The sequence below is a fragment of the Aquarana catesbeiana genome, linkage group LG01 (assembly GCF_042186555.1).
Source record: "Aquarana catesbeiana isolate 2022-GZ linkage group LG01, ASM4218655v1, whole genome shotgun sequence".
In the NCBI taxonomy this organism is placed as follows: domain Eukaryota; kingdom Metazoa; phylum Chordata; class Amphibia; order Anura; family Ranidae; genus Aquarana; species Aquarana catesbeiana.
In genome coordinates this window covers 169,721,726-169,742,085 of record NC_133324.1, presented here as the reverse complement: position 1 = coordinate 169,742,085, position 20,360 = coordinate 169,721,726, and the positions used below count along the sequence as shown (strand labels likewise).

The 20,360-nt window shown below is 44.4% G+C and overlaps 1 protein-coding gene across 1 annotated transcript in view; it reads right to left on the bottom strand.

The window, feature by feature from the left end:
- Positions 1–15,957, bottom strand: part of CAST (calpastatin) — a 264,338-nt gene extending 248,381 nt beyond the window's left edge. Inside the window, exon 1 of the mRNA XM_073624543.1 lies at positions 15,807–15,957. The gene's annotated coding sequence lies outside the window, so the exon portion shown is untranslated. The remainder of the gene's footprint in view (positions 1–15,806) is intronic.
- Between the last annotated feature and the right edge of the window lie 4,403 nt (positions 15,958–20,360).

Here is a 20,360-nt window from a genome sequence, read left to right as displayed (position 1 = left end):
TATGGGGACACAGTAACATCTATGTTTTTTCAGCCACATTTTTGGAAAGGGTCAGGGACTTTTTTTTAAATGTAGTGATGTGATAATTTCTTTGCCCATTTTCCAAGTGTATACTCCTGTTATGCAGTGTTTGTTTTGCCCCTTTTCCAATATGGCTGCTTTGCTCTCGTTCTCACCAAGGATGAGGTCATCAAGAACAGCAGAGGCATGGCAAGGCTTCTTGGCTAAGTTGGGGGAGGAGAGAACACATGTTGGTGAGAGCACATGTTGCAGAAAGAACAGTGGATTCCTGCTGAGAGAATAGACTGTTCAGCCGTGTACACACAATCGGATTTTCCGACAGGAAATGTGTGATGACAGGCTGTTAGCGGAAAAACCGTTTGTACGCTCCATAGGACAATTGTTGTGGGATTTTCTGCGGACAAATGTTGGATAGCAGGCTTTAAAATTTTTCTCGGACAAATATCTGTTGTCGGATTTTCTGAGCGTGTGTACACAAAGTCCGTCGGACAAAAGTCTAAAGTACAAACACACATGCTCGGAAGCAAGGACAATCAGCGTTTGTAATGAAGAATTAACATTCATGACGTGGCAAATTATGAAATCTCGAAATGCAGCGCACATTCTCCTCTTCTTTATTTAATGGGATAATAATGAAGCTGCTTTGCTGGTGATACTGATGGAGTTATGGCAAACTTATTTTAAAAGGCTTTTATTTTATAGTGATATCAAGAATAATATTATTATGCTTTTTTTTTTTTTTTTTTGGGCAAGTTACCAAAATACCATTATCCCGTAGTTTTTAAGATCAAAGATACAACTGGTTTATGAACGGCTGTTCAGAAACGAACTGAAAAGCATGAAATGAAAAACGCAAACTGAAAAGCGCTAAATGAAAAGCGCAAATTGAAAAGTGCAAATCAACACTCACCAAACTTCTACTAACATGAAATTAGCGGAAGGAGCCCAAAGGGTGGCGCTAAAGAGCTGAAAAACTATGTAGTACATCACTACGTTCGTGTTTGTTGGCTGACAAGTCCTTGTCGTTTGTATGCAAGACAAAATCCAGCCACACGCCTTCGGACAAAAGTCTGAGGTTTTGTCTGCGGAAAATCCGATCATGTGTACGAGGCTTAAGTGCTGCAGCCTCCCTGAGACATGCATAGGGACTGTTAATGATTTCCTATTCCTATTTGGAAAATACATTATGTTGGATGGTCCTTTGAATGTTATTTCTTCATTAGAAGGTAGCCCCTATGTATACTGTCTTATATTTTACCACTAATACCCATAACTTTTTTTTTTTTTTTTTCCAAACTGTTTTTATTAAATTTTTTTTCCAGTTTACAAATATAGACAGTACTTCTTGTCATACAGTGATATATATTCTTTCAGGATTCCTTATATAATAGAAACAAAGTATGGCAAAATAAAGCTTATTCTATTGTGATGAGCTTAAACAGTGAGATATCTATGTAGATAAAGCAAAGGAGATTTAGGATGATTTCCCTCAACTCCGATCACCCCAGTTGGGTTCAAACTGGGTCCGGAGGAGAGGGTTGGCACCCCCTAAATTGCATACTATCTGGTCATTTCTTTTTGTGGTATATGTAAGCAATGAGTACCAATATCACAATTTTAGTTAGATATCTCTAGGGTAATATGGATTAAAATAGATGATAGGGGGGAAGGGAGATAAAATAAAATATAGAAGGGGGGGAAAGGACGGAGGTTGGAAGGACCTAAGGGCGGTAAGGGGGGGGAGGGGAGGGGGGATGATGTGTTCTGGATCCTCTCCGGCGTCTGTCCCGAAGTCTGATAGTGTATTTTGAAGAATTGTTTGGGTGATGTACATTTAATACAGGTTAATATTTTGGATAATAGCAGAGCTATTTTGGGTGATTGAATCGATAAGTGAGGCCATTGAGCATTTATTGAGGTGTGTGAGCCGTGTATATTATTTAGAGGGGTTATTTAGTGTACTATAGTCAGAGGATGATTGGAAGTGGAGCCAGCAACTCCATTTTAGGGTGAATTTAGCAGGATTTTCCTGAGCTATATGAATTAGTTCTTCCATTTCTGATATTTTTCGGATTCTAGCGAACCATTCTCTTAGGGTGGGTGTGTTTGGAGAGTTCCAATGTATGGGGATGCATTGTTTCGCCGCGTTTATCATGTGCATTGCTAATGATTTGTGATATGTTTTATGTGGTAGCTGGGATATATGGAGTAGGAATTGGGCTGGGGACAGTTTAAGGTCATATGATGTGACTTGTGAAGTGATTCTATGTATCTCCTTCCAGAATGTTTGTATCAAGGGGCAAGACCACCATATATGTAGTAGTGTTTCCTCTTCTGTCTGACATCTCCAACATTTCGCTGATGTAGTAGGGTAAATTTTGTTTAGTATGGAAGGAGTACGGTACCACCGTGAGAAAATTTTGAATCCATTTTCTTGTGTGGTCACGTTTCTCGATCCTTTATGTATGTTGAGAAAAGCTTGTTCCCATTGTGTTTCTGAGGGTGAGATAGAGAGGTCTTTTTCCCATTTTTGACAGGCAATGTTCTGGTTAGTCTGCATGTTTGTGAAGAGTAAATTGTGAGTTATGGAAATTAAATGTGGTTGTGTACTCTTTTGGTTACATATTGTCTCAAAGGGGGTAAGTGGTCTTGAGCATGTAGCTTGTTTGTCTTTTGATTGTAGGAAATGAGCAATTAGAATGTATGTCCAGGGGGAGATGGGTAGGTTTCCTGTCTGGGTAGAGATTTGGGAGGCGGTGAGAATTTTCCCTTGATGGAAGAATTGATGTGCCTTTATGCTATCTTGTGGAAAGTTCTCGGATAGGAAACTTTTATGCATTCCAGGAGGAAAATCTGGATTGAATTTCACAGGGGTTAGTGGACCTGGTGTAGAGGATATATTTACTTGGGAGCAAACTTTCTTAAAACACTTTAGAGTAGGTCCTATTAAGGGGTGTGAAAATAGTGTCATAGGTATGTGTTGTAGATTTACCCAAGGTAAAGAGGCTAACGGTAGTGGTGTGGGGATGCTTCCAAAGCGACCCAGTCTTTGTGGCTTGAATGAATATTCCAATCTACTATTCTAGTCAGATGGGTTGCTTTATAGTAGTTGAGAATATTCGGAAGACCTATGCCTCCTAGGTGCTTTGGTTTTGTGAGTTGTTTAAAGCTGATTCTGGGTTTCTGTGGTCCCCATAAGAATCTGGAGCTTGCTGATTGGTATGCTTTGAAGAACGTTTGAGGGATTAAGATGGGAATTGTTTGAAGTATGTAAAGCAGCCTCGGTAGGGCATTCATTTTTAGTATTGCGGCTCTGCCAAACCACGAGAAAGATGGGTTGTTCCAGTTTTTAAAGTCTGCCATTAGCTTGTTCAAGATGGGTATATAATTTTTTATGTATAAATCAGAAAGCTTGGAGGGAAGTTGTATTCCTAGGTAGGTTATCGATTCTTGTCTCCAGTGAAAGGGGAAGTTTTTTTTCATTGGTCTACTAACTGGTGTGAGAGGGAGATATTTAGTGCGAAGGATTTTGGAAAATTTATTTTGAGATTGGATAACTCTTGAAATTGTTTGAATTCAGATAATAAAACCGGTAAGGTGATCAGGGGCTGTGATAAAAACAGTAATATATCATCCGCAAAGGCGGCATATTTGTATTCCTTAAGGGGAGTGTTTATGCCATGGATATCTGGATTTAATTTTATTTTTCGGAGGAATGGTTCGAGGGTAAGAACAAAAAGAATAGGGGACAGGGGGCATCCCTGTCTTGTTCCATTACGTATGTGGAAGGCATTCGACAGAGTGTTATTGACCCTTACTCTAGCTATAGGGTTCGAGTAGAGGGACAGGATCAGGCCCGAGAAGTAAGGGCCAATTCCTATGGCTTGTAGCACTGCTGTCATGTAGTCCCAAGCCACTCTGTCGAATGCCTTCTCTGCATCTAGTGAAAGGAAAAATCCTCTCTGGTTGGTATGAGTGATGATATGATGTAGATTAATCGCTTTGATTGTGTTGTCTCTAGCTTCTCTACCTATGACAAAGCCTGCTTGATCTGTGGATACCAGGGATGGTAGAAGGGGAGTTAGTCTATTTGCTAATATTTTAGAAAATATTTTAACGTCTACATTTAGTAGCGAAATTGGTCTGTAATTTCCTGTATTTGTGGGATCTTTACCTTCTTTGGGGATGACTGAGATATGGGCCTCAAGCATTTCTTGGGTGAGCGGATTAGAAGGAGAGAGTGTGTTAAACGCGTTAAGAAAGGGACCTTTAAGCGTCTCCATGAAAGTCTTATAATAGATTGCTGATATGCCATCTGGGCCTGGGCTCTTGCTGGTTTTCAGCTGTTTAATTGCTTGTTCCCATTCTTCTGTGGAGATTGGGGATTCTAGGGATGTCGAAATTTCTTCTGAAATTTTATCTGGGGAGAATTGCTCTAAGAAAGTTTTTATTTCGTTATGTCTGTTGGGCAGGTGTGTAGATGAAGAATTTGTTGTGTTTAGGGAGTATAGAGAAGTGTAATAGTTTTCGAACTCTTTCGCTATGTCATGGTTTTTTGTGATTGCTGCTCCTGTTTGTGAGCAGAGTCGATGTACTGTATTGTTGGTTCTTTTTGTGCGGAGTGACTGAGCAAGCAAGCGGCTACATTTGTTTCCGAACTCGTAGAAGAGTTTTTGAGATAGTGCAAATTTTTTCTTAAGTTTATAACCCAGTTCTTCTTGTATTTGTGTGCGTGTTTCTATTAAGTCTAGGTGGGTTCTCTGAGCTAGGTTCTTTTTATGAGAAGCTTCTAGAAGTTTAAGTTTGGAAAAGAGGTTAGACAGTGTCTTTTTCCTTTCCTTCTTTATTGCCGCTGTCAAGGAGATCAGTTTCCCCCTAATTACACATTTATGTGCTGCCCATTGTGTCATTTTGGTGGTGTCTGGGGTGTCGTTTTCTTTGAAATAATTGGTTAGGCATGTGCGAATTTCCATTTCCTTTGTTTTGTCTGTTAGGATAGATGGATCTAGACTCCAAATGTGAGTATAGGTGGTCTTTTCCGGGAAGCTAAGAGTGAGTGAGATGGGATGATGGTCAGATAATGTCATTGGTTCAATGGAAGTAGTTTTTAGAGTTGGTAGGTCTTGTTGTGTGAGAAAAAAGTAATCTAAACGGGAGTACTTATTATGGGGGGTAGAATAAAAGGTATAATCTTTTTCTTTTGGGTGAAGGGTGCGCCAGGTGTCGTGAAGTTGTAGCTCTTGGAGGCTCCTTCTAATTTGTTTGATCGCTTTGTAGGGCAAGTGAGATGTGCCTGATGAGGTGTCTAGTAGAGGGTCGAGAGGGACGTTGAAGTCGCCCCCTAGGATCAGTATTCCTACTTGGAAAGTAGTTAGAAGGTGGGAGATTTTGCGGAAAAAAGGTATCTGGGCCGAGTTAGGGCTATAAATGTTCGCAAGCGTGATTGGGGTGTTTCTGAAAGTGCCTTTGAGAAAAATGTATCTGCCCTGATCATCTATTAGGGAGTCTGTTATTTCTATTGGGACATTTTTGGATAGAAGTATAGAGACCCCTTTGGATTTCGAGATCGAAGAGGTGGCGTGAAAACTATGTGGAAAGAAGTGGTTAGAAAATTTAGGGACGGCGTTGGTGCGGAAGTGGGTCTCCTGAAGGTATATTATGTCTGCCTTCATTGCTCTCATGGCCGTCAGCACTTGGGAGCGTTTCTCAGGTGTGTTGAGCCCTTTTGCGTTGAGTGATAGATGTTTCAAAGATATGTCGGCCGTTTTGGGCTTTAGTGGTGTCATTATGATGGAAGGTGGGTAATTGAGAGCTTCTTGGATTGTGAAGCCGGAGAGGATCCAGAAGAGAAGAAGAGGGAGAAAGAGGGGAGAAGAAAAGAGAGAAAAAAAAAAGGGGGGGGAGGGGGGAAGAAGATGAGGGAAGTAAGTGGGGTAGAGAGAGAAGGTGTGTGGGGAGATGAGTAGCCGGAAGTGGAGGTGTAAGAACACGTCCACTAAAAGTGTTAAGGGGGTGAACCGGCCGGTGTCAACGGTCGCAACAGGGACCGCTGTGTGGCGAAGTGGTAGGAGTCGTTCAACTAGTAAAACAAGGTGAACGTCTCCGCGAGGTCAGTGAACTAGTAATTTAAGGTGCATCCTGTTAATGATCAGGGGACCAATTAGAACTCGTAAATTAAAGAAAGTAATTACTCTTCATCTCTGGTCCTCTGAATTGCCAGTAGATAATTATTTTATCCATGTATTGGACATGGTTGGGGTTTTGGGGGGGTTTGCAAAGGGGAGGATCTGTCTGGGAATTATTGTAGTACGTTCTGAACATGGGGAGGCAGGGTAAGCATACCAAGACATAATTGCTCAAATCTGTCTTTTAAGCTAAATATTCAGATAAGTGTGCAAAAAAACCCAAAAAAAAACCCAAAAGAAAAGCATTTCAATCCTTTAGGAGCACTGACCTAGTATAAAATTTTGTGGGTTCAAGACCACAGGATGTATCTTAAAGTGGTATCTGGTTTGAACATAGAACTATAACCATTATAACCTTTTAAATCATTGCAACTGTGGAGTTACTAAAGTAGGTAATACTACAGAAAGGGACTCTACGGTCCTTCTCTATATTGTCTGAGAGGGATGCGTAAAGGATTAGGCCCATCAGTTTGGGATATTTCCCCAGATTAGTGATCCTGCCTGTGTGTTATACATTGGAGCCTTCCCATAGGGAAGGTGTTAAGTGAGAAATTGTCACTACCATGAAGAAGTAGTGTTCTCTAAATTTGAGATGAAGTGGAACCATTACCTTTTCGTAGCCCTCTCTGAGTTTACCCTACACGGACTTCATTGTATCCACTAGGTATTACCGAAGAAGTATTACCTGCTAGACAATACAAGAAAAAAGAAAACGAGAAATAAATCCAAAAACAGTTATTTAAACTCTTTCTACCTTATACCTCTATTATGCTATCAACTTCTATTGGTGAGGGAGGTGAGGGTAAGGGATGCAAAGGAGGGAGTGGGAAAAAGGGATGTGGGAAGGGGAGGGGGGGTTGAGGGGAGGTAGGGGGAAGGATAGGGGAAAAGGGGATGAGGGTGATAGCGAGGTACATGTATAACTGGTTTTTAATGACAGAAATAAGTTCAGTGACTACTCTCCGGCTGTCTTCTGGGGGCAGGGCTTCTGTCCAAATTATCTGTATTTGTTTATCTTAGAGCTTGGCGACTTTACTCCTTGCAGATCATGTTGCTTGAGAAGGACTTGCGTGATTGCAGTTCTGTGTGTTAGGTGAAATTATGAAAAGCTTAGGGAACTGATATTCTTTTCCTGGTTGTGAAAACATTTACTTATTATCCAGGGTATAATTTTACGCTGTGAGAGTGATAGTCAGTGACGTTTCGGTTGTTATCCCCAAGTGGTGTATGTTTGGAGGCAGTACTTTATCAGGTGAGAGAGGGTGAAAAAAAGGAAGTATAGTAGACTAACGCGAACAGTAAGTCTCAGGTTAGTGAGGGGTATCCTTGGTGCCACAAAAATGTGGTATAGCGAATATGAGCTTCTAGTATCTTCCTGGTTAGGTTAGACGTGCCCTGCGGTGGACTGGTGAAGCAGTTGGGCTGCCATTTCTGGGTGTTTCTGAGGGTCTCGCATTGGTACGAGAATGGAAGTGGTGTGGGCGGTGGCGACCCAGAGTGAAATTGCCTGCTTCATCTATTCCTTCCATGGATGAGGCTCTATTCAGGGGAGGTAGGCGAAAGTCACTATACCAATCTGGGACATCTACAAATGGGATGTCCAGGGTACTGAAGAAATGATCTAGATCTTCTGGGACTCTGAGATTCGCAGTGCGACCTTGATGAGTCGCAGACAGACAGAATGGGAATTTCCAACGGTATAGGATTGATCTGGCTCTCAATGCTTCTAGTAGAGGCTTTAGTTCCCTTCTGCGTTGGAGTGTGATGTTAGAAAGATCCTGATATATTTTAATTTCCGTGCCCTGAAAAAGAATTTGGTTGCGCCCCCTGGCTTTACGGAGGATTTCATCCTTCAGGGGGAATTCAGAGAGACAGCAAACTATGTCTCTGGGTGGGTCTGTGTCTCTTCCTCTTGGGCGCAATGCTCTGTGAATACGTTCAAGTGAGACCTGAGTACCAGGGGGCCTTTCTAGAAGATTATTAAAAATGCCTGTGACTGTTTGTGAGAGAAGATTGGGGTCTATAGTTTCAGGGACACCCCTCACTCTCAGATTGCATCTTCTCCCCCTATTGTCAAGGTCTTCCATGTGGCGATTAATCTCCCTGAGATGAATGGCATGTGATTCTGTGACCTGTTGTACTTGGCAGAGAGAGACATCATGGCGGGCCTGTGTGGATTCAATGTCATCCACTCTCAATGCTATGGCCTGCATATCAGCTTTCAGGTCTGAGATGGCTGCCTGCAGTGTGCATTTAATATCTGTGGCTACACTGCGTAGGTCGTCTATGGTAAGAGCAGGGGCGGTCAGTGAGGGACCTTGTGAAGTGTCTATGGCGGCCGCCATGTGAGCTCCGATGCGTTGCGGGCTGCTGCTGGGGGAACGGGAAGTGCGGGCGGAGGTGGATTGTGAGGCCTGCACTTTTTCCCTAGGCCGGGAGCGAAAGATCTTGGGGATCTGGGCACTTAACTGAGTTCTTGGAGAGCGGGAACGGGTCGCTGACATGCTCCTCGCATCCTCACCATGTCCCAGTAGCTTTGTGGAGGGGAAGGCGTTGTTTAGCTGTGAAAAGCTAATGAAGAAGGACCTTGTGGAGCGGAAGCTCTTGTTTCACACGTCCATCTTGGATCGGCTCCAGGCCACGCCCCCCCATACCCATAACTTTTTACCCATATTGTAGGCCCTTATTATTACGACTAAAAATAGTCTGACACCAAAGGCTGGGATAAAACTGGCCGTTTACGGCCCCTTTATCAAATAAAATAACAGTATAAACCAAAACAAAGCATAAACTTTTTGGTTGCCGATCCTTGGAGGCACTACGTAGCCAACGCTTTACTTTATATCTGCTTAACCATTTATGGTCCCTGTCGCTTTGCATCCGACTCGGGAACGAACCACCTTTAGCAGATAACCATAAACTCCCAGTTAATCACGTGTGTCCCAAACCTTTAATTCCATTATTTTACTTACAAATGCCTCTAAAGTCCCAACTGTCACAGCGCAAAGTGTGAAGCCTCACACCTTCGTGCCCTGCCAGCAACGAACTGCTCGCTGTATTCCCTCCTGTAAACCTAAGGACCACAAATCCGTACCCACCTCATTAAGGTGAACGCCATCACCACAGAGATATCTCCATGTCTCGAACTTAAGCTGCTTATGCTTGACCACAAGACCCTCATTCCTGGCATTGAACCTCCCAACCCCTTTATTGGCCTTAGCTCGGGCCCTGTTAATCTTAGCCACCGACCGGGCAAGGCGCCAGATGGTGTGGGCCACCATCTCTGACCATACCACTATCGTGTGTGGGAAAGCCGCTTGCAGTTGCAGCACATCAAATTTTATGCCCCTTATCAGGTGCCTAGTGGATTGAACCCCCAGGTAATTACCCCCTGCATGTATGACCAATACATCCGGGGGCATATCCCATCTGGAGATCCTGTTAACCTCCGGCACATCCCTGCTCCATAACATCCCCGGAATTCCAATCCACCGGATGCTGACTTCTGCTCGTGGGAAACCCAATTGTCGGCCATTAGGCCTGACATCAGCCCTCTTTGCCCCAATGAACAAAAGAATGGCCCAGGATCCAAACGAGGCAAGTATGATCTGAAAGAAAAAAGGGAAACCTAGCACAGACACCCATCACCATCTTACCACCACTACTACTCAACAGATCATGGAAATAAACACAAATAAAAAACGGAGACACATAACCCCAACCTTGCCTTTTTTTGCTTTTTTTTTTTTTTTTTAAACCAACCAACCCATATTAAATCAAATGGAGGCAAATGTAAATTTTGAATCTGTCAGATTCCCACCTACCAATACGCTTAACTACTGCGCTGTCAAGATCCCACCGGGCAGCCTCAGTGGCTGCCCCAATCCTAAACGAATGTGATCAAAAATGACTGGCCTCCACACCAGCAACCAAAAGGCAGCGCCGCAGCATCAAAATAAATTGAAAGTTAGATAAAGCCAAACCATCAGAATGGATCAGAAAAGAACCAGCCACTTCTGGGCGAAGCCATAAGTAAGCCATCACCATCTGCACAGGGCATGTGAAGGAACCCTGTATTTGGCGCAACTCAATGTGAGCCCCCCTGCCGACTTGATCCGCCTTTGAACAACGGGTGAACAGCCTTACCACGAGTCATCACAGCGGACATCGTCCGCTGACAAGCCCCCGCGTGCCACCTTGGAAGGGCTGACCAGTTCCCCCACCCTGAGGGCTCCATAAAATGCCAACGCAAATGCCGCCCGGAATAGTACCGTCTCAAACTCCGATGAACAAACTGTAGCCGTCTGTAGAAACAAAGCATGCAAAATTACAAAATCTATAGCCCCATCTATAACCTCTCAATGCCCGTTTTACCAAAAAGTTCTTGGTAAAATCAGGCATGCCCCGCATTTTGAACCAGAAAGCCATGCCAGACAATTTTCTTTGCATGGCTGAAATGGATATCCCTTCTGCAAAACACTTGCATATAAAGTATATAAGTAACTGGCTCGTCTCCCCACTATCACCCCCACAGCCTGACTTCCGAGTTAAAGCCTCCCATTCCCTCCAGACCTTAGAATAGAACGGCCATGTCGACTCACTCAAGGAGTTTCAAATCAGACCAGAGGCGATACCAACGCAACCCGCCATAGATAAGGAGGAAAAGAGGTACCCGGCGCCAACTCCCGGAACCTGTCCAACTGAAAACGGGAAAGAGCGTCAGCCACCGTATTTTCCACTCCAGGACTATGCACAGAATATAAGGAAATGTTTTTTCGTAAACAACACAAAACCAAGTACTGCAACAAACGTATGCCTGGAGGGGAGGATCCTGACAGCGAGTTAAGAACCTGCACTACCCCCAGGTTGTCACAATGCAGCCGTACCTTCTTGTTGCATAGGACTTCCCCCCAAAGCGCACAGGCAACCAAAACTGGAAAAAAGTTCCAGCAGCACCTAATTCTTTAAGTATCCCGCCTCCTGCCATTCTTTGGGCCAGCGCTCTGCACTCCACGACCCCCGAAAAATGCCCGATACCGGGTAGAACCAGCCGCATCTGTAAAGAGTTCCAAATCATAGTTGCTGACCGGCCCTTCTATCCAGATGGACCGCCCATTGAACTCATCCAGAAATGCACGCCAAACCTGCAGGTCATTCCTATGCTCCCTAGTCAGTCTGATAAAATGCCTGGGTGAAGTGACCCCAGCCGTCTACAAAAAACTCTGCCCATGGGCATAATATGGCAAGCAAAATTGAGCTTGCCGAGTAAAGACTGCAGGTCCCGCAGTTTAAACTTGTGTTTCTCTGCGACTAAGCGAACATCTTCCTGTAAGGCATGCAACTTATCGTCAGGCAGATGACATTCCATAGCCATAGAATCAATCTCAATCCCCAGGAATTTGATCAACTCCGCGGGGCCTTCCGTCTTATCAGCCGCAAGGGGTACATCAAATCGCTCCGCTATGTGCTGCACTGTAGCCAGCAGTACTCCACATAACCTAGAAGATGGGGGGCCTATCCAGCTAATAAATGACAGAATTGACACCTGCCACATCCCGTACTACCCACTCCAAAAAGGAACTAAAAGTCTCAAAGAATGCGCAGGAGATGGAACAACCCATAGGCAAGCAGAGATCCACATAATAGGCCCCAACCATTTACATCCCAGGAGATGAAAACTGCGTGGGTGAACGGGGAGTAAGGGCTACTTCCATATCTGTTTTGGCCATAAGGGCTCCCTTGCCGTATCGCCAAACCCAACACACAGCAGCATCGAACAAAGTATGCGATACTGCACATGCCTCGGGGTCAATGGCATCGTTAACAGAACCACCCTTCCGAAACGATAGGTGGTGTATCAAACGGAACTTATTGGCCTCCTTCTTTGGAACTACACCCAACGGTGACACCACTAAATTATCCAAAGGGGGAAGCAGAAAGGGGCCTCCCAAGCGGCCCAAGCACACTTCCTTAGCAAGCTTCTCAGAAACCACTTCAGAGTGTTCCTTACCAGATCTCAGGTTGTCCGCTACAGGGGGAATCTGCGTAAGGGAGCACGGAATAACAAAACCCTCTCTTAGTAACCGAGCTGCCTGCTGGTCCAGATATTTATTTAGAAAGGGGAACATCCTGTCCGCCCTCACCGGTGTCCGGCCTCTTACCTGCAGTATCACCGGTACAGGATTTTCCGGCCTTAAAAAAGCAGGACACAGGGTGAGCCCCTCCGCAGTGTGAGCATTGATGTTTGTAATGGCAGTTGGTGCTGAACCTACAAGAACCCTCGTTGAATTGCCAGCACTGACCCCGCTTTTTTGCGGCCGGCTGTCCAGGGGTGTTTGGACTCCTGGCCCCCGCTTGAAAAAAACGCTGTAGAGGCTCGTGGAGAGGACATCCACAAACTGATGTCCATATGGTCCCAACACAGGGAATTGCTTTGCACTGACGGAATTGTTCGGCAAATCGCAGCCAAGCCACATCACCGTACACCCTCTGGGCCTCGCCAATGGAGTCCAAATAGCAATACAATGCCGAACAATTCTCCGGTGCTTTTTCGCCAATGACACTAGCCAAAATGGCGAATGCCTGTAACCAATGACTAAACGTTCTCGGAATCAACCAATACCGCCGCTTCTCCTTGTCTTCCTTTTTTATTCCTCCGGCTTAACCCCGACCAGGTTAGCCAGCGGTGTCTGAGGGCAACAGCCCGAGCCACGCTGAGCCCAAGGGGACCCTAGTGGGCTGTAGCGCTCCGGCGGGCATGCTCGCTGAGTCTGCGACCCACTGGGGACCGCAGCGGCCGTCCCCTGCATGGCTGCGAGCTGGCTCTGCAGCCATGCCGTGCCCATAGTCTCTGCCATTACCCTGAGTTGCTCAGCCATCCTGCTAGCTTCAGCCATCGATCCGCAGAGGAGAGCAGGGGCAGACACGTCAGCACGCTAGCTTTTCCTATCCTCGTGTGCTGACTGGATGTCTGCACCTCTGACCTCCTCTCTGCACTGCCTCCCCCTCACACCGCTCTGACCAATCACCTGTGAGCTCAAGTTAACTTCAGGAAATAATTTAACCCTCACTAGCCCAGCCTACAGGGTCCCATTTCATGTAGCCCTGTGCTTATTTCTTCCTTTTTTTTTGCTGCAGGCTTTTCTCTACATGGACTTTCAAATACAATGCTGTGTGGATTACTGTCTATGTGGATGATACATTTCTCAATTGGAATTTCACTTGCTATCCACAAGACCCAATTGAGTGAAGGCACTAGCGCTTGTTAGAGATCCTGTCCTGATCACAGATTATAAAGACTCTGCTCCTAAATACTATACAGGTGGCGCCATCATACCTCAGTAGCTGCAGAGAGTGAAAAGAATAGCGCTACAAAAGCAAAACGAACCAAAATATTTTTGGTTCAATAGACTTCAATAGAGAAGCTGCAGAAAAGCATGTAGTGTGTTTTTTGCAGTGATTTTGCCACAATTTGCATTTTTTTTCCACCCAACAACAAATCGGCCAAAAAAAAATTAAAAAAAGCATAAGAGATAAAAAAACATGTCAAAAATGCAAAAAGCACTGCAGAAATGGATCAAAAGCAAACTGCACAGGTGTGAACCAAGCCTAATCAAAGTAATGCTGTGCAGAGGATTACAGGAGGATTATAGTAGGGCAAATTCAGTTACATGCCCTTGTTATATTTTTTAAATAGATTTTTTATTTTTTTTTAACAACCAGAATTGGTCTTTATTGAAAAAATGGCATAGTACAATAAACTCATATTACATGACAATTCAGCACAATGTGATGAAGTAGTAATTAGTTAACAATATCGAACAGACAGATTCCAGGGATGTATATCGCGAACATGAATCCAAAATACAAACATTCATCAAGGGGGGCCCCCAACAGGAACACTGAATGCAACCCAGAGTAAAGCAGCCAAGAATCCACACCAAGGAGCCATCATTGCTTCGTCCAAGGCTGCCAAACCCTATCATATTTACTAGGGCACTCCTTACTGATCTATGTCAACTTGTACATGGGTAACACTGTATCTATAGAGGATTCCCACAAGACCACCGTAGAGGGGGTGGGGGAAATCCATCTACCAAGTATTTCCTTTTTGGCATAATACAATAGGAAAGCAAGTAGCATTTTGGTATAGCGAGGCCTCTGCTCATCGTCCTGAATGCCCAATAAGGCCAATTCAGGTGACAACGACAGAGTTAACTGTAGGCGGCATTAATACACTCAAATACCTTCTCCCAGAACTGTGCCACTCTAGGACAGGACCGAAAAATATGATAATATGTGCCTTCAGTGGAATTGCATTGGGGCCAATCCAGGGAGCGCGGTGAATAAATTCTGTGCAGTCTCTGAGACATATAATAAATCGAAAAACAAAATTACCTTTAAAATAGATTTAATTATTTTAATGAATACATAGCTGTATTAAACAGTTTTGTTAGCTTTAAAACTAGACTTAAAATAAAAAAAAAAAATGTCAGCGTGTAGATTTGTATGAGTGTGTCTCTACTGCTAAAAAGCTTATTTCCCTTTCTTCTAGCAATTGTATTTTTATTTGTACGCCAGACTTGGAAGAAAAACAGAAGATGGCAACGGCAGTAACAGAGCAACCAGGAGGAACCAGGCCTCGCATCACTGATGGAGAACAGACTAGGAGGTAAGTCTGCCATGTCTGGACAATGTGCACCATGTTTGCAACTATGCAGATTCAGTTCTTTTTCAATATTTTTTTCTCAATTAACTGCTAAATTAAGTGCTGTAGGCTTCTACACAGGAAGATATTTCCCCAGAATATTTAGATGATGTATTTTTTTTTTTTTTTACTAACTGGAAAAAAAATCTATATTTGCCTAAAGGCTAGAAACTTCATTTTACTGTTATATTTGGGAATATTGTGTATTTCATTCAATTACTAGTTAATAACATCTTTACAAAATAAAAATACAAAGAATATTTGCAAGAATATTTGTATCTAGAAAACCAAAGATGACATACTATGGCTACCAAATAAACAGCTTTTCTAAAGTTATTATATAGAATATTGTTATATGATTGAATTAAGTTAAGGTGTCTGCAGATATTAACTTAGAGAAATGTTCATGTTCGGTAGTTGTAAAGTCTATGGGCACTGACAGACAGACAGAAAGCTTTTGGTGGGTGAAATGACCAGACAGGTTGGATGATTTGGTCTAATCGCTAATATTTTCGTTTTGATAAGCTGGTACTAGAGGTATCTGCAGTTGGCCTCCTCCGCCTCTCTCCTGGATACTGTATAAAGCATGCAGTAGCAAAATATCATTGTTTAAATGTAGGTAAGCACTGCAGAATTTTAATGCCTGAGATAGGTTAGATCATGACTGCATGTCTAACTACCCTTTAGTGTCTATAGCAATCCTTTAGTCATGCCAAACAAAGATGTACTATATTTTAGTTAACAAGCCTCCTATTTCAGAAAGATCCTGTATCTGGAATTAACAATTTGCAATGCACAGTTAAGCAAAATACAGTTTAGATACCTTTTCTCATATTAATAAATTAGTTATCCTGAAGGTGGCTACAGCATTATTAAATATGTGGCTAACTTACCTTGAAGTCAGACTTAGCCGTGTCTCGGGGCTATCTGGTCAAACTCTGGTCAAACTCCGTGACTAGAATGCTGTGTATATTTATCCTAACACAGAAATACATTAATCATTTATTATGCTGCCGAGTCCTCCTGAAAGCTGCTTAAAGGAAGAGTTTTATTTTTAGCCAATGAAACCAGCTGTTTGCTTTGCTCCTTGGCAGAATGAAGAAATGTATTTCAACAGATCATGGTTTCAAGGCTAGGGAGATTAAACCTGAAGGCATTCAGGGATCACTGTTCCTCACTGGTGGTATGTTTTTCTATATAACATGGCACAACACCAGGAACTGGTTTTAACATTCATTTATTATAATGTAAAATATAGGAACCTTATTTAACCCCAAAGGTTGATTTACTTTCTGTGCAGTTGTAAACAGGTGCATTCACACTGACTTATACAGCTCTACACTATCTTAAAAGGTAAGGCCATTTGTCCATGGGTATGCACTGACGGATGGTGCTCCACTAGTCCATTTGTAAACAGGCTGTTAATACCCCTTTAAGGGAAGTCCCGCCCCTGGGTGTAACAAGTAGGTTGGGCTGCCCTTTTTCCTAATAAATCAGGAGTTGGGAAGGTTGGAGCCAGAAGGTTCATGTGAATTTGTAACCTGCAGGGTGTCATCATGTAGTTTGCAGACTAGGGTGAAAATGCACCCTTTAAGGTAGGCCTGGAGCAAAGGGAGAGAGCCCATTTCAGGGAACCTACAGAGGAGGGAATGTGAAACAGCTGGTCGGCATACTCTTAGATTTTAATTTGTAATGGACAGTGTCACAAGTGTCTCATGAGAAGAATGAGAAGAAGGAGGTGTTGTACATCAAAGTAAAATAAAAAATGTCTGACTGCGTGAACAATCATTTATTTCACGAGGTGGGCCTCAGGCTAGGAGTATGAGAGTAGCCAGAATAGCAGAGTTCCTCCATAATACAGGTTTTTCATACTCCATCATACCCCCGATTTGTAAAACTACTCCACATTGATTTTTTTTTTTCAACTTTTTCTGAAAATTTCCATTTTTTCTGGAAAAAAATTATTTTTCCCATGGCTTCAAAATTTCCAGAAATTTTACATCTCTACTTAGCAGGCAGGGTCTCAGCAGGTTGCGGTGAAGTCGCCTCTTAATGGTGTTGGGACATTTCAAGACCACATTGTATACTAGAGCTGGACGAAAGAACTGCTTCTCTACCCTATAGGGGGTGGGTTCCCACTTGGGATCCAGCTTACTGCCTCTTTTGATTTTAGTGTTCTCCACCAACACTTGGCCCCGGTCACAACAGCAGCTCCTCTAGGGCAGAATCCTTGGCCAAGTCCTTGTGTCTATGTAGCACCACCTACTTGGCTCTCTGTAACTGACCCCAGTGTTTCTGCACCCAAGTGCTGTGCATGTGAGATTGAGAGTGCTCTGGAGAGCCCAGTAAGAGACCTACAGGTAAGTAGCCATAGCATCTGAACATCAGGAAGAACGAAGTGTGGCCCGTGGCTCTGTGTACTGTGTTATTGTAGGCCTCCACAGGCTGTTGTCATCGATCTCTATGACCCTGCTCAAGAGTCAACAGCATGCCCAACAGGGTGCGATTGAATTGTTCACAAGCTCCATTGCCCTGTGGGTGGTAAGGGGTGGTATGCAGCTTTGAGGTACCACTGAGGTGGCACAGCTCGAACATGATCAGTGACTCAAAGTTTGGGCCTTGGTCCAAGAGTATATGTTTGGGACAGCCAAATGGTTGAACCACGTGTTCCCAAAACAATTTAGCAGTGGTCAGGGCTGTCTGCCCTGCTACCAGCCCTGAGGTCTAGGGCTGCACAAAGGCCATTGATCACCCATGCTGGAAATTGTCCATAAGTCCATTGTGATCAGCTCAAAGGGCTTTGAGGTGATGATGGCCATGGTTGTAGTCTTTTCAGGAGGAGCTTAATGGATGGAACAGAATGCACATTCCCGGCAAGCTCTTTGAACCCATTCTTCCATCGAGTTCGAAGTGCCCACATAAGGCATGCAGCACTTCTGAAGAATGTGCGACTGGGGGACCACAATTTGCAGCATGTCATGCTGTTCGGTAGGGATGCATACCTGACTATAAAGCACATTGCCTGGCATCTTGAGCTGATCCCACTGTCTCAGGATCGCCCTTGCTGTGTTGGACAGTCTCTGACATTCTTGTTAGGATGGCTTGCACCATAGGATGGCTTGCACACTTGCCTTTTTGTTGGATCAAAGCCCATTACTGCCAGGTGTGGATCTCAGCAGGCCTGGGGTGCTGCTGCCTGCTCTTTGAGGGAACAGGAGGAGGCTACCACAGGTAAGACGCGGCTACCTCAACGTTCTCTTGTCTTGAATCCTCCCCTGGTTGTTCTACCGGATAGTGGGAAAGTGCAGTTTCTAGGTAGGCAAGGGGGTTATTATCTATGCAAACCTCTATTTCTCCCCCGTGAGGTATTCTGCAAACCTCTCTGATGGCTCACACCAAGTTAAGCAACTCCAGTTTAAAGGAGCTACTAGGCTGCTTTCGCACTGGGGCCGCAGGTCCGTCAGCAGTAAAGCGCCGCTAGTTTTAGTGGCGTTTTACCGCTGTTTTAGCGGGACTTTTCGGCCACTAGTGGGACACTTTTAACCCCCACTAGTGGCCGGAGAAGGGGTTAAAAGTGCCTGTGTTGCAGCACTTCCGAATCGCTTTTTAGGCGCTTCGGAAGCGCTGTAGATTAATTCCAATGGGCAGGGTCGGTGCTGCCCCAAAGATCCTGCTTGCAAGACTTTTTTTCCCATCCTGCAATGCACACCACCTGAGTGCTTTCACACTGGGGAGGCATGAGAGGCAGTTTTCAGGTGCTTTACATGCGCTATTTTTAGTGCTAAAACACCTGAAAACTGCCTCAGTGTCAAAGTGGTCTTATAGGTATTCAGACCCAGTAAGCTTCCATCCATATACACTCAGAAGGGTTTTCGAGTAATCCACATATGCCAGTAGAGGTGCTGATGACAGTTTTTTTTTGAGAGCTTCAAAGACTTGTTGTTGGGATTCTTGCAACTTGGACTGGATTTAGGATGACAGCCCTCCTTTCTTCTGGAAGGAATGGTTGCTCAGTAACTGGCTGAGGAGGGCGGTAATTTTCGGAAACCTAGGAATGAACCACTGATAGTTGCCCACCAGCCCTACTGCCTGAACTTTGGCTGGGTCTGGGAAGACCCGCTAGCTTCCACGATGTGCCCCAAGTACTGGATTTTCTGACACATAAGCGGCACTTACTGAGCTTGAGCTCATACTGGGTTAAACGGGTGAACACATGGTCCAGATGTCAGACATAGTCCTCAAATATTTTGGATTAAATTATGATATTTTCCAAGTAGACTAACACAGTCTCAAAATTGAAATCTCCCAAGCATCTCTCTATCAGGCGCTGAAACATACTAGGGGCATTGCTCAATCTGAAGTGCACACGATTGTTATAGAATAGTCCCAGGGGCCTGGCAGTCTTTTCACAGTCTTGGTCCCTCACTGAGAATTGCCAGTAGCAGTTTACAAGGTAGGGTAGAGAAAAACTTGGCTTGACCCAGTGCCATGAGTGACTATTCCACCCTGGGCAACCAGTAGGCATCCCAGTGGGTGCAGATATTTAGCTTGCGGTAATGCACACAAAAGCGCAGACTCCCATTTTTTTTTCATTCCAGGATAATGGAGGCTGACCATGGATTACGGCTTTCCCGAATTATCCCACTCTGTAGCATGTTGCAGATCAAGTCCATAACCTCCTGGCACAGGGCTGGGGAAATTTGACGGTATCACTCTTGAATGGGTGGAGCCCACCCGTACGAATATTACGAATCGAGTGATAAATGGCCTCTGTGCAGCCATAGTCTTCAGCGCTGGTAGTAAAGACCAGTAGGTTCTTCCCCAGTAGCTGATGAAGCAGCTGCTGTTGGGGTAAAAGATAGTCCCGGAAAGGAATGAGCAGTTGTTCCAGCAGTAGTTTGTATTGTGATTCGTTAAAAGAGGTCATGGCTGCCTGTAATGGGACATAGGCCTCAGAGATGCAGTGGCGGGCACCACATAGAGGTCTGCCATTGTGGTATGGTTAGGGACAGTCCCCAGATTGATAAGCTGAACCAACACTTTCCCTTTGTGAACTTTGAATAAGGTATGGGCAACCAACCACTCCCAGTGTCACTAGGTCTTTATAGGGCTTTCCCATTACCCTTTGCAGTTTCTTGTGAGTCCTGATGGGCAGAGACCAGACTTCCTTTGGAGGGGTACCAAGAGTAACTTTTACTTGGGGGGTATACAGACAACCCTCATTTGTTCAGGCTGCTTTTCTACTGCCCTCTGGTAGGCCCAGATCACGTTGAGCCAGACAGCTTGCAGACCACAGCCCCATGTGCACCGGCCTGAATGCTCAAACTCGGCCAGCAAGCAGAGTAAGTCCAAGTCTTTCAAGACATTCCTGCCCAGGACAATAGGTACTACTGAGCTCACTGGGCTGCGAGTCACCATGTCCCTTACTCTCTCCACTACCTGGTCGT